This window comes from Schistocerca serialis, chromosome 1, assembly GCF_023864345.2.
Source record: "Schistocerca serialis cubense isolate TAMUIC-IGC-003099 chromosome 1, iqSchSeri2.2, whole genome shotgun sequence".
In the NCBI taxonomy this organism is placed as follows: domain Eukaryota; kingdom Metazoa; phylum Arthropoda; class Insecta; order Orthoptera; family Acrididae; genus Schistocerca; species Schistocerca serialis.
In genome coordinates this window covers 441,324,360-441,339,769 of record NC_064638.1, presented here as the reverse complement: position 1 = coordinate 441,339,769, position 15,410 = coordinate 441,324,360, and positions in this window count along the sequence as shown.

Genomic DNA, 15,410 nt, shown 5'->3' with positions numbered 1-15,410 from the left:
GTCCGCTGTGCCGTGCGTGTGATCATTGCTTGTACAGCCCTCTCGCCGTGTCCGGAGCAAGTATGGTGGGTCTGACACACCGGTGTCAATGTGTTCTTTTTTCCATTTCCAGAAGTGTACATAATTTTACAATGTTTTAAATTAAGGGATATCTAGACCAGTCGTAAGATGGCATATGTACAAATTCTGCAAAGCAGAACAAAAAGAAACGCTTAATTGCGTCAGTTAACATGCGTAAACTTCTTACCCTCTCGCGGGGAGGAAGAACGATATTCCGTATAACGTATAGCGACTATGAAATCATACCAAAAAAATTTCATCTATCCGCTTATAGTTTGTCAGAAGTGAGACGTTTCAGAAGCCTAAACTGGCCAGGAACCGATACACATTCTCTGGTGGGAGGACTTGAAAGTTTCCGAACAGAAAATGAAGTATCGGGGGCAGAGACAGCCGACAGCAGCGCTCCGTGTTATCATTCTGCGGGTTCTGTTTAGCGTGAGGCGGGGCGGCAGAGCTGCAGACAAGGCGACGAAGCGGACCGCAGCCAGCCCGCACCAGGGGCGCCTGTATAACGCTTTGTGGGAGGTGCGGCGCGCTGGCGACCCGCAGCTTCAGTGTCCTCATAAAACCTACGCTGCTGTCTAGAGCTCCGGTGCGGAACGGTGAGACAGAGTTGTCCAGACACAAACTTGTCTTGCGTATCTAACAACACAGATAACGCAAACGGAGAAGTAAGTTAAAATTATAAAAGTAAAAATTTGATTTCCTGACGCCGATTTCGTGGTTCACTTGTGATATTTGCATACGAGTAGTATTCATAAAGCTTTAATTACCATTTAAAAATACAGCTACGTAATTACATCGCCTGACAAAAAAATGAAGACAATAAAAGAGGGGTGGAGGGGGGGGGGGGTGGCGGCAAAAACGAAATGAATCTCCACGTATTGAGAGTGTATGTGATGATATTCCAGTGGTGACAAAACAAGTAAAATTTATAGAGAATTTGGCAGTATGAGCCCTCTTGGTATGACGTTCCATCCACTCCGACCAAGATGCATCCACTGGTTGGTTCGGGCAGAAAAAACTGCCCCACAACTGTTATAACTGGTCCTTCATATTCTCGATTCCGGCAATAGGACGGAGTTGACGTCTCCGAGCTGGCCTTATATACGTTCTATCACAGGAAGATCTAGGGATCTTCCTGGCCACGTGTGTACATCAACATAAAGCAGTTAACAGATACTCATGGCATGTGTAGACGAGTATGTCCTGGCACCACCATAGTATTGAACACATGAGCACGCCGTATGTCGGTGACCTACCATTGTGGCATCGCTTCCGTCAAGCACTACTAGCCGTGACCTGAAAGCACACTCTGTGGCTGGCTCCCCGCACCACGACGCCTGAAGAAAAACCTCTGCGAGCCCGCATCTCGTGGTCGTGCGGTAGCGTTCTCGCTTCCCACGCCCGGGTTCCCGGGTTCGATTCCCGGCGGGGTCAGGGATTTTCTCTGCCTCGTGATGGCTGGGTGTTGTGTGCTGTCCTTAGGTTAGTTAGGTTTAAGTAGTTCTAAGTTCTAGGGGACTGATGACCTAAGATGTTAAGTCCCATAGTGCTCAGAGCCATTTGAACCATTTTTTTGAAAAACCTCTGCGTCTTTCCAAAATACTGGAAGAATGGCACCTCTCCCCGTGTCGTTGCCGTAATCGCGAACGATGCCCACCAGGGATGGCGCAGACCTGCCACAGGTCACAGCGGGACGCCATTCAATCCTGTCATGACACACATACAAATGCAGCCGTATGTGTTATGTAACGGCACCCAGCGCATGAGATGGCAATTCCCTATTCTGGATGTTGCTAGTCTCCAATCAGTGTTTCAGGATAACACAGAATGTTTCAGGGCCGGCAGGGGTGGTCGAGCGGTTCTACGCGCTACTGTCTGGAACCGTGCGACCACTACGGTCGCAGGTTCGAATCCTGCCTCGGGCATGGATGTATGTGATGTTCTTAGGTTAGTTAGGTTTAAGTAGTTCTAAATTCTAGGGGACTGATGACCTCAGAAGTTAAGTCCCATAGTGCTCAGAGCCACTTGAAACATTTGAATATTGCAGGGACATTATTAGTTCTCAGATGTAGGGGACAGATGTGACGCGGATACGATGATGCCCTTAGTGCGTAATGGGGCGATCCTCCCTTGTAGTGTTCATTCGAGCCGGATTGGAATCCGAGTATCGAGTACGCCTGCCTTCACGTTCTCGTGCAGTCCAACATCGGGCCACTGTTATTTTAGAGTGCCGCATAAATCTGAATATTGCACTGTACGATGAACCGCACAAATAGCGACCCACACTGAGGCCCTTTCAGAATGCGTCATGTGCTGATGACGCTGCCTCACACGAGTATAGACAATCTTCGTGCCCTTCGCAGCTTATCGTTCACGCCCCGCATATAGTGTACCACGTCTGATAATAACACTTAACACAAACAACATTAATGAACTCAGGTGGCCGATCACAGAAATTTCCAGCTCTAATCATTCACATATTTTATGTACGTGTCCGAAGTTACATTTACATCTGACTATGTCTTTTGGATTCTTGAGTATTTTTTATCGGGCACTGTAGTTTTTTGTTTGTATGCACGTACGTATCTGCAGTTCTAGACCCCACCGTAATTCCGGTGCCGTCAGGAGATCCAAAGCAAAATGGTGCAAACCATTAGTAAATGGGGTACCTTGTGGTAATTACACTGAAGCGCGAAAGAACCTGGTGTAGGCATGCATATTCAAATACAGAGATATGTAAACGGGCAGAATACGACGCCGCTGTCGGCAACGCCTATATAACACAACAAGTGTCCGACGCAGTTACTGCTGCTACAATGGTAGGTTATTAAGATATAAGTGAGTTTGGACGTGGTGTTATAGTCGGCGCTCGAGCGATGGGACACAGCATTCCAAGGTTCTGACGAAGAGGAGATTTTTCGGTAAGACCATTTCACGAGTGTACCGCGAATATCAGGAATCCGGTAAAATATCAAATCTACAACATCGCTGCAGCCGGAAAAAGATCGTGAAGAACGGAACTAACGACGACTGAAAAGAATCGTTAAACGTGACAGAAGTGCAACCCTTCCGTAAATTGCTGAAGATTTCAATGCTGGGCCATCATCAAGTGTCAGAGTGCGAACTACTGTATTCAAAGAAGCATCCTCGACATGGACTTTCGGAGCCGAAGGCCCATTCGTGTACTCTTGGTGACTGCATGGCACAAAGCTTTACGCCGCGCCTGGGCCCGTCATCACCGACGCTGGACTGTCGATGACTGGAAACATGTTGCCTGGTCGGACGAGCCTCGTTTCAAATTGTATCCAGCAGATGGACGTGTATGGATATGGAGACAATCTCATGAATCCATGGACCTTGCATGTCAGCAGGGAATTGTTCGAGCTGGTGGTGGCTCTGTAATGGTGTGGGGCGTGTGCAGTTGGAGTGATATGGAACCCCTGATATGGCTAGATACGACTGTGACAGGTGACACGTACGAAAGCATCCTATCTGATCACCTGCATCCATTCATATTCACTGTGCATTCCGACGGACTTGAGCAATTCCAGCAGGGCAATTCGACACCCCACACGTCCAGAATTGCTACAGAGTGGCTTCAGGAACACGCTTCTGAGTTTAAACACTTCCGCTGGCCACCAAACGTCCCAGACATCAACATTATTGAGCATATCTGGGATTCCTGGCAACGTGCTGTTAGGAAGACATCTCCACCCCCTCGTACTCTTACGGGATTAGGGACAGCCCTGCAGGATTCATGGTGTCAGTTCCCTCCAGCACTACTTCAGGTATTAGTCCTTGCCACGCCGCGTGCTCTCGAGGGCCTACACGATATTGGGCTCTTCAGTGTAGTTTTCTGTATTTGGAGTGGACCAACGTTGGTACAATCAATTCTCACTTTGGAGGAAGTACTCAGCAACAATGCATAGCATCTCAGACAGTGGTTAGCTGTCGCGGATGCTTGCATTGTGGTCATACCAGTCCGAATTACGAATATTTATGGAGAACCGAGAATCGCTAGAGTAATGTAGGATCTGTAAGATAGGCTTTAAAGCGATCGAAACTGTCACCAAAGGACTCGATGGTAATGATAAAACAGTTGACAATCGACGTATTCTTACATTGTGCCAGAAAACGTATATATGGTCTGACACGAAAAAAACGATTGTAGTGCTTATGTCAGCTCCGAACCGTTGTAGATGAGGTACTTTGTATTGATATGTGTCAGTCGTCTGGAAACGGTGTACACAGAAATGGCTTTCTAAGGTGGAAACAATTTTTTTTAATTGCAATGCAGACACAAAAAATTAAGAGCTTAAAATGTTCAAAGTTCTCCCAAAAATCTTACGGTCACAAGTGATCAAATAATAAACCGGACTGATGCAGAAAATTTGTGTATTTGCCAAATTAGTTCAACTCCTCAGATTTGATCGAATTTTATGAGAATAGCTGCAACGTATGGTCCTGCTACAGGTAATACATCACGACAATAAAAAGTTCCTTCTTAAAGCGAGTAGTTACGTTTGTTCTGTGTGGAAGCACATACGCTTGAGGGAGGCAATACGTAACAGCGGCTCGAACGGGACAGTACTTCGCACCATAAGCCGTCATAAACCCAGAAGGATCTTATTGAGATGTAGCTTTTGTTAGCCAGTAGCATTGTTACTGATGAAAAGATTTAATTACGCAATGTATTGTGTCTCATGGATAAAAAGTTGGCCCTAACAAATAGGTTACTAGCTTCCATCCCGTTCATTCACTTCGACATTTAAAGTTCCGCTCCTCTCATAACAATAAATGCATGAGGTAAAATGTAACGTGCGGAAACGTATCTGTGGTATATCTCTGTGCATTATATACATTCAGTGTGCTGTACATTCTTAGTCGCAGTGAGTTCTGACTTTGTTTGAAGATGTGCTGTCTGTCTTTATGGTGCACCAAAGGAACGGCTCTGTCACTGAAAAGTTCAACGTAACGAACTAGCCAATACAAATGGAACATAGAAATACTAGTTATTGTATCAGTCGGAACTCTGCGTATTTGTTAAGAGTGCTGCAAACCACAATTCCGAGATAACCGTTCTTTGCAACAGTATCTCTATTGTTTTATGATTTCCAATTTCTCTCTCTCTCTCTCTCTCAGTCGCAGACACACAATCACACACCAACATTTTAATAGGAGAGCGCAATTTTTTTCCGTCTCTTCGTAATTAATCATTTCAGACGTTTACAAAATCACGCAAATCCACAGCGAAATTTTCGCAGCTCGTATTTGTTAATGTGCTGAACTCCCTGTTTACTCTCAAAACACCGTTATACCTTGCGCAGACGCAAAGGCTTTAAATAAGCTGTATTCTTTTGTTTAAAATGCCGGTAATCAGCAGTAAACTGAACGCGATGAAATTGTATGTATTTTTTGTCTGCCCTTATTCACCTACAATGTTTACATACAACGTACAGTGCGCCAGGAAGTATCAGTACGGAATGGAATTACTGCAGTTAAAGCGCTTGAATGAAAGCACAGTGAAAAATTTCCAGTGGTGACAGTGTGGATGTTAACATGCGAAGTAAAATGCACCATTAAGCAATGCCGGAGACAACAGTTTTATACTGATTCGAGCGAATTACTGGGCTGGGAGAGGGAAAGAAATCTTTCTGCACCATTATACTACATCTACATCTATAGATACACCAGTACTCCGCTAGCCAACTGATGGTGTGTGTCGGAGGGTACTTTTGGTACCCCTAACTGATCCCCCTTCCCTATTCCACTCGCGAGTGGCGCGTGGAAGAATGTTTGTCGCTATAAGCCTCTGTATTGACTATGATTTCACGAGTTTTCCCGTTGTGGTCATTTCGCGAGATGTATGAGGGAAGAAGTAGCATGTTGTCCGACTCTTCCAGTAAAGGGCTCCTTCGAAATTTCAGCAGTAAACCTCTCGGTGATGCACAACACCTCTATTGCAGCGTCGATCATTGGAGTTCGTTGAGTCTCTCTGCAACGTTCTCGCGCCGACTAAACGATCCCGTGACGAAACGCGCTGCTCTTCGTTGGATTTTCTCTGCTTCTTCTATCAATCCTACTTCGTAAAAAAAATCATACTGATGAACAATACTCAAGAATTCGTCGAACTAGAGCGTTATGAGTCTCTTCCTTCCTGGATGAGCTACACATCTTTAAGATTCTTCCTACGAATGTCAGTCTGGCATCTGCTTTTCCTGCCATTTGCTTTATGTGGTCATCCGCTTAAGGTCAGTTTGCTTTTACTATTGTTACATTAGCTTTTAGTGTTATGCCAAGTCGCTGGAACATTATGGTGCTTCCAACTATTTTCTTCTTTTATTCGCCTGTTCTTGACGAACATTTTACAACCACACTTCTCAAATGGACATTGTACAACTTACTTGCGCTACAGAAAGAACGTAGTCGAACAGAGAGCAACACGTACCAAACTCAGAAGCTACTACTCCCACTCTTATGCTATCTTATCTAACTCTGAACCTGTCTAACGTTGTTCTGGAGCAACTCTGACACATGTCTTCAAAAATACATTGTATACTACGAGTCCATCACCTAGTACCTTCTAGAACAGGATGCAGTCCAAATTAGTTTTAATATGAATGTTCCAAATGAAACTGTTTTTCAGATTTAATTTATATATCGCTTTCTCAAAATAATTATTTAAGTGAATATTTATAGGCCTAATGGTCAAAAATTTCTGACAATATGAAAAATAGTTGCTTTCCATTATTTTATAAAACCGGTTTCATTATCCGTAGTAAAATTATAAAATTTATACATGAAGGCAGAAATTTTGTTTGCATGAAAACTGAAGCATAACAGTATCATGTTTACTATAAATTTGTATTTATATCATTTAGACTGACAGTTGTGATTCCTAATTTTCATGGTACAAGGTCGATATTAACAAAGGGATCGATAGGAATAATAAAAATACAATGAAGCATCAAAGAAACTGGTATAGGCATGCGTATTCAAATACAGGTATATGTAAAAGGGCAAAATACAGCGCTGCGGTCGGCAACACCTATATGAGACAATTATGTGGTGCAGTTGTTAGATTGGTTACTGCTCCTATAATGCCAAGTTATCAAGATGTAAGTGAGTTTTAACGTGGTGTTACAGTCGGCGCACGAGAGATGGGACACAGCACCTCCGAGGAAATGATGAATAGGAGATTTTCCCGTACGACCATTTCACAAGTGTACCGTGAATATCAGGAATCCGGTAAAACATCAAGTCTCCGACATCGCTGTGGCTGGAAAAAGATCCTGCAAGAACGGGATCAAAAATGACAAGAGAATTGTTCAACGTGACAGAAGTGCCACCCTTCCACAAACTGCTTCCGATTTCAGTGCTAGTACATCAACAAGTGTCAGCATGCGAACCATACCTCATCGATATGGACTTTCGGAGCCGAAGGCTCGCTCGTATAACCTTGATGACTGCACGAGACAAAGCTTTACGCCTCGCTTGGGCCCGTCAACACTGACATTGGACTGTTGATCACTGGAAACATGTTGCGTGGTGAGATACAAACTCGTGAATCCATGGGCCCTGTATGTCAGCAGGCGACTGTTCAAGCTGGTGGAGACTCTGTAATGGTGTGAGACGTGTGCAGCTGGAGTGATTAGGTCCTCCTAATACGTCTAGGGACGACTCTGAAAGGTGACTCGTACGTAAGCATCCTGTCTGATCACCTGCATCCATTCATGTCCATTGCGCATTCCGACCGTCTTAGGAAACTCCAGCAGGATGATGCGACACCCCACTGAATTGCTGCAGAGTGGCTCCAGGAACGCTCTTCTGAGTTTAATCACTTCCGCTGGCCACCAGACTCTCCAGACATGAACATTATTGAGCACATCTGGAACGCCTTGGAACGTGCTGTTCAGAAGACATCTCTACCGCTCGCACTCTTACGAAATTATGGACACCGCTGCAGGTTTCATGGTGTCATTTCCCTCCAGCACTACTTCAGACATTCGTCCAGTCCATGCCATGTCGTGTTGCGGCACTTCTGCGCGCGCATGGGGGCCCTACACGATATTAGGCAGGTGTACCTGTTTCTTTGGACTTAAGTGTGTATTATCAGAAAACTAGTTTTTTGGCAGTCATATATATTCAGAGATATTTTCAGATGAGAAATATGTAATTTATGTTAGAGAACTAATCCGGTTCTGATCAGTGTTTATAGAGAATCGAACATGCAAAAGTTCCGAGAAGGCTTGGTTCATTGAACGTTGGTGTCTTTCCCGGCAGAAATGGCATCATCCACCAGGATAATTGTTCGTATCAGACGGCCACAGTAGTAGTACAGTGATTTGAGGAAGTTGATAGTGAATTCACGGTGATGTCATGGCCATCAAATTGGCCTGATCTCAACCCGATGGAACACATCTGGGGCGCTGTTGGGTGTCAGCTCAGCTCCCACAAACCACAAACCCGTAATTTACGGATTTCGCGTGACTTGTGCATAGACATTTGGTGCACATACCTTCTGAAAGCTACCACCGGCTTGTCGAGTCCATGCCATGCAGAATCGCTGGCGTATTGCGTTCCAGAGATGGACCAAAGCACTGTAATGATCTGGATCGTCAGTGCGTGACGCCATCCGCAACTGGCACTGTAATAATGAGCCGCAGTATTTCTGGTAGTGACTAACGCGAATGGAAACCAATAGGAAAGTATATAAGACATCAACCTATTACATCCGTATTTTGTTAATATTATGTTTCTCTAGACCCTACGTAAAAATTGTTGACTCGTGCACGTGCCAGTAAAACGTGTCCCATGTTCTTACTAGGCTTAAAAGAATCAAATTTTTGCGTAGATTGTCATCGAATCTTGAACAATTTATTTGATAGATTAACTGCTTTTTGCGACCAGTTCGAAGTATTAGGGGGCCGTTCATGAAATTGACAGAAATGTAAATTTTCAATTTATTTTTTATTTACTACGAGAACACATGAGCCACAAGTTCCCAAAGTTTCAACAATGAAATCGCGTCTGAAGCGTCTGAAAAATAATTAAATGTGTGACGCGACCTTCCTGCCACGCCCACTTTTGGAAGCAACACTTCAATACTCGATCGGTGAACAACGATTCCGTGGATTGCTTTAAAGCAAGGCTGCACAGGATGTATCTCGAGGTCTGTGATTCTACTCTTCGGTGGTGTAGGCCATTTGTGATTCTCTTCCGTAACTTAGAAACAATTATAAACCAGCTGCTTTGTTTATGAAGAAGAAATTCATGTTTTGCAACATTTGCATTTGCTACAGTGGTCACACTTGTGCTTGCATTTAATGATGGGAACGAAAGGAAGATGAAGGTGTTAGAGAGGATGGGGTGTACGTTACTCAAGTTCACTCAAGACATCTTGGGAAAAATATATATACAGGTGCCTCTCTGCAGCTGAAAAGTTAGTTGAATACCTGGTAAAGCAAAATAGGCAGAAAACAAGTAGCTAGAAGAGAACCCTAGAAGGGAAAGAGGACCTTCTGTACAAATCTGTGGCCTTCTAAGGAAGTGACGTAAGAAATGACATTAGATTGGACTTTAAATTGAATTTCCTGAAAATTACCTTTTTTAAAGTTTATATAGCTTCTTCCCAGAATTCGTATGAAGGAAAAAGTTATGAAAATTTGTACACTTATTTCTAAAATCCCAGTAAATGTTATCTCAAGAGTAAATTTTGAAATTCTGAAAGTAAGCTGAGGCATGGGGAAAGGTGCTTCGAATTTTCCATGAGATTTATGTACTTGCATTATTATAATTAAAGAATTATTAAAATTTCCCTTTTCAATACACACTACTGGCCATTACAATTGCTACACCAAGAAGAAATGCAGATGATAAACGGGTATTCATTGGACAAATATATTATACTAGAACTCACATGTGTTTACATTTTCACGCAATTTGGGTGCATAGATCCTGAGAAATCAGTACACAGAACAACCACCTCTGGCCGTAATAACGGCCTTGATACGCCTGGGCATTGAGTTAAACAGAGCTTTGATGGTGTGTACAGGTACAGCTGTCCATGCAGCTTCAACCCGATACCACCTTTCATCAAGAGTAGTGACTGGCGTATTGTGACGAGCCAGTTGCTCGGCCACCATTGACCAGACATTTTCAATTGGTGAGAGATCTGGAGAATGTGCAGGCCAGGGCAGCAGTCAAACATTTTCTGTATCCAGAAAGGCCCGAACAGGACCTGCAACATGCGGCCGTGCATTATCCTGCTGAAATGTAGGGTTTTGCAGGGATCGAATGAAGGGTAGAGCCACGGGTCGTAACACATCAGAAATGTAACGTCAACGTTCAAAGTGCCGTCAATGCGAACAAGAGGTGACCGAGACGTGTAATCAATGGCACCCCATACCATCACGCCGGGTGATACGCCAGTATGGCGATGACAAATACACGCTTCCAATGTGAGTTCACCGCGATGTCGCCAAACACGGATGCGACCATCATGATTCTGTAAACAGAACCTGGATTCATCCGAAAAAATGACGTTTTGCCATTCGTGCACCCAGGTCTGTCGTTGAGTACACCATCGCAGGCGCTCCTGTCTGTGATGCAGCGTCAAGGGTAACCGCAGCCACGGTCTCCGAGCTGATAGTCCATGCTGCTGCAAACGTCGTAGAACTGTTCGTGCAGGTGGTTGTTTTCTTGCAAACGTGCCCATCAGTTGACTCAGGAATCGAGATGTGGCTGCACGATCCGTTACAGCCATGTGGATAAGACTGCTAGTGATACGAGGCCGTTTGGATCCAGCACGGCGTTCCGCATTACCCTCCTGAACCCACCGATTCCATATTCTGCTAACAGTCGTTGGATCTCGGCCAACGCCAGCAGCAATGTCGCGATACGAGAAACCGCAACCGCTATAGGCTACAATCCGACCTTTATCAAAGTCGGAAACGTGATGGTACGCATTTCTCCTCCTTACACGAGGCATCAGAACAACGTTTCGCCAGGCAACACCCATCAACTGCTGCTTGTGTATTAGAAATCTGTTGGAAACTTTCCTCATGTCAGCACGTTGTAGGTGTCGCCACCGGCGCCAACCTTGTGTGAATGCCCTGAAAAGCTAATCATTTGCATATCACAGCATCTTCTTCCTGTCGGTTAAATTTCGCGTCTGTAACACGTTATGTTCGTGGTGTAGCAATTTTAATGGCCAGTAGTATATTTATAAATCCTCATGAGAGAAGCTTTCTGCATACAAAGAGATTAAACAAAGACAATATTGTAGAAATCGCTTGAATAGTTTCTACGAAAAAAGTACGTATACCACTTTTTTAAAAAAAGATATTTAAATTCCATAGTAAAATTAAATATGTGAAACAAGGAACTTAACAGTAAATGTGTTAATTGCATATAAATCATGGCACAAAATTTCATTGTCATATCTTCAAAATTGTGAATTTGTTGCGTTTTTTAAATAGCGCGTATTTTTCATGAACGACCTCCTTCCCCCTTTTGAGCAGCATGACAGGTACCTGGTAAATCAGCACTGGACAAAATTTTCCAATCCATTCAATGAAGAGGAAGTAAGAGATGCCATCAGAAACATGAAAGTTGTTAACGCAGCTGGATTCGATGGGATGTACCCTGAACCTCTCACACACTGTGGGCCAGAAACTATGAAATGGCTTTCTAACTTCTTCTCAAACATTCTCTACACTGGAAATCTCCGACCACTATTCAAGAAAACCTAGCTAATAGCAATCCTTAAACCGAACAAAGACCCAACAAAAGTAGAAAGTTACCGCCCAATAGCCCTGTTAAGTGTTACTTGCAAACTACTTGAACGACTCATCTACAACAGGATCTATGAAACAATTAATAAACAAATACCCATAGAACAAGCTGGATTCAGGCCTAGTAGAAGCTGTAATGACCAAGTGTTTGCATTAACAACCCATATTGAAAATGGATATGAGAGGAAATGCTTAGGCACAACTGCTTTCTTGGATCCATCCGCCGTCTACGACACCGTATGGCGAGAAGGCCTTCTCTTAAAATTTGTGAGCATCATTCAGTGTCGGAAACTCACAAACCTACTTAGCAACATGCTAAGCAACAGACTTTTCCAGATTTACTCTAATAACGACAGAAGAAAAGTCTTCAAAGTAAGTGACGGACTACCTCAAGGATCTGTACTGGCCCCTCTCCTTTTCAACTTACACATTTATGACCTGCCAGCCACAACCTCAAGGAAATTCATATATGCTGATGACATCTGTTTGGTAAGCCAGAGCTCCAGTTTCACCAATACTGAAAGCACATTAACTGCCGGCATGGAAATCCTGGATATGTACTTCAGGAAATGGTCCCTCCGCCTAAACCCTCAGAAAACTGTTACTTCAGCGTTCCCCCTGCAGAACAGACACTCTGACTATAAACTAGAAGTTAAACTCCGAGGCCAAACCTTGAAGTACTGCAGCACGACGAAGTACCTCGGAAAAACACTCGATAGGTCCCTAACTTCCCGACAACATCTCTCCAACGTGGCCGGAAAAATGAAGACCCATAATAATATCATTCAGAAGCTTGCTGGTACCTCCTGGGGTTGCTGTGCTCAAACGCTAAGGTCAACTGCTTTGGCACTCTCATACTCCGTCGCTGAATACTGTTGTCCAACTTGGATGAACAGTGCTCACTGTAGCAAGAAAGATGCGCAACTCAACCCTACAATGCGACATATCACAGGCTGCATACGTAGCACTCAAACTGCATGCCTACCAGTTTTAAGTAACATCCAACCTCCAGTTCCACGATGATCAGATGCTTTCCTGAAGATCTGGAGAAACGTTCACAAGAACCCCCAGCTACCCGTACACAGCGATATATTAATAGCATAACATCAGTGTCTGAAGTCAAGAAACCCACCTTGGCGAATTGCACAACATCTTGAAGCCTCCGACTTTGCCGGCCGGTGTGGCCGTGCGGTTCTAGGCTCTTCAGTTTGGAACCAAGTGACCGCTACGGTCGCAGGTTCGAATCCTGTCTCGGGCGTGGATGTGTGTGATGTCCTTAGGTTAGTTAGGTTTAAGTAGTTCTAAGTTCTAGGGGACTGATGACCACAGATGTTAAGTCACATAGTACTCAGAGCCATTTGAACCTCCGACTTTATCATCAACAAGGTATGGAGAAGTCAAAGGGAAGAATAGCCAGTGTTCAACGGTCATCTAGTTGAAAAGCCTTCCATGCGAGTTCCAGGTTTCACACTTCCCAACCACCAGTGGAGAACCATCAACCGCATCCGAACAGGACAAGGGAACTGCGGATATCTAAAGCACAAATGGGGCTGGGCAACATCTCCAGATTGTGACAGTGGAGCTAACTTGCAAACAATAAATAACAGTGTTGGTTAGTGCCCGAAACGAGCTTTTGGGTGATCAATAAACGAAATCGACCATGCATCCACATGAAGGGCTCAACTGGATCAACAGATTGGACTTAGAAATCTAAAAACGTGTGTAATGTGCACATAATTTAGTATAATAATTTGGACATTTGATTCTGTACCTGTATTTTGCTTGTCCTTTCTTACACTGTGTACTCTTAAAATTATGTATCTGAGCCAAGCTCGGTATGGTCATACGATAAATAAAAAATAAAGTGGACAAAAGAGGAGACTGAAGTTTTACTTCCGTGTTCAGTGTGTGCGGCCTGAGCACAGTGGAAGCAGAATCCGCGCTCGCCGAAAACTGCAGCGTGCTGCTAGCGCCGGTGGTAGCGGCGGTTTGGGCAGTGGGGCGCGGACCGGCGGCGTGACCGCAGCGGTTTCCGCCGACCGCGGGCGGACCGCGGGGGCCCGCTATTGGCTGAACAGCCGCAGCCGCAGCCCTCTAATCGGCCGCTAATTTATCTTTCCGAAATAACTGTGCACTCGATATCGCAGGACAGTGCGCGGCACCGCTGCAAACAGCTGCCTGCTGCCACCCCGGATGCCTGGAGAAATAATCAAACGTTTAGCACTTACCAGAGGAGCTTACGGAGTGGGTCCCTTCTATTTTGTTCATATTTACAGGATTTTAAGCTCAGTGGCCGAATATCGGTTTCCTGATGCGGTGCGACACCACCCTCAATAAACTAGATAAAATTGCCTTCTAAAGCTGCCGAACTCGACTGTTGTTGATGTGACTAAGAAGTACCTGGGTAAAGGAAGAATCACAACTGAACCAAAACTGGGCATGCTTCATGTACGGATTTTATCAGCTAATTAACTCAGTGGCGGGTAGCTGAGTTCGGCTGATACATTTACACGGAGGTCACAAAAGTCATGGGACAGCGATGTGCACATATACAGACGGCGGTAATATCGCGTACTCAAGGTATAAACGGGTAGCGCAATGGTGGAGTTGTCATTTGTACTCAGGTGATTGACGTAAAAAGTTTCCGACATGGTTACGGCCGCGCACGTAAGAAATTAATAGACTTTAAACGCGCAATTGCAGTTGGAGCTAGACGCATGCGACATTCCACTACGGAAATCGTTAGAAAATTCAATATTCCACGATCCACAGCGTCAAGAGTGTGCCGAAAATACCAAAGTTCAGGCGTTACCTCTCTCCGTGGACAGTGGCCGATGGCTTCCACTGCGTGCAACGACGTTTACGTCGGTGCTAATAGACAAGCAACACCGCGTGAAATAATCCCAGAATCAATGTGGGACGTACAGCGAACGTATTCGATAGGACAGTTCAGCTAAATTTAGCGTTAATGGGCTACAGCTGCAGGACACCGACGTGATTGTCATTGCTAACAGCACGACATCGCCTGCATCCCTCTCCTGGACTAGCGACCATATCGCATGAAGCCTAGACCACCATAAAAAAGTGGCCTGATCAGGCGAGCCCCGATTTCAGTTGGCAGTAGCAGATGGCACGATTCCACGATTCGAGCGTAGCGCAGGCCACACGAAGCCATGGACCCAAGTTATCAACAAGGACGTGGGCAAGCTGGTGTTCGCTCCGTAATGGCGTGGGCTGTGCTTACTTGGAAAGGACTTGGTCCTCTGGTCCAATTGAAAGGTTCATTCTCTGCAAAACCTTATGTTCGGTAAGTTGGAGATAATTTGCAGCCATTCATGGATTTCATGTTCTCAGACAACGATGTCATGTCACAGAATCGCTCGCGATTGGTTTGAAGAACATTTCGAAGAATTCGAGCGAATGATTTGGCCACCCAGATCGCCCGACATGAATCCCATCAACCACTTATGGGACATAGTGGAGATGCCATTTAGTACACAAAATCCTGCAACGGCAACATTCTGGCAATTGCGGACGCCTATGGAGGCA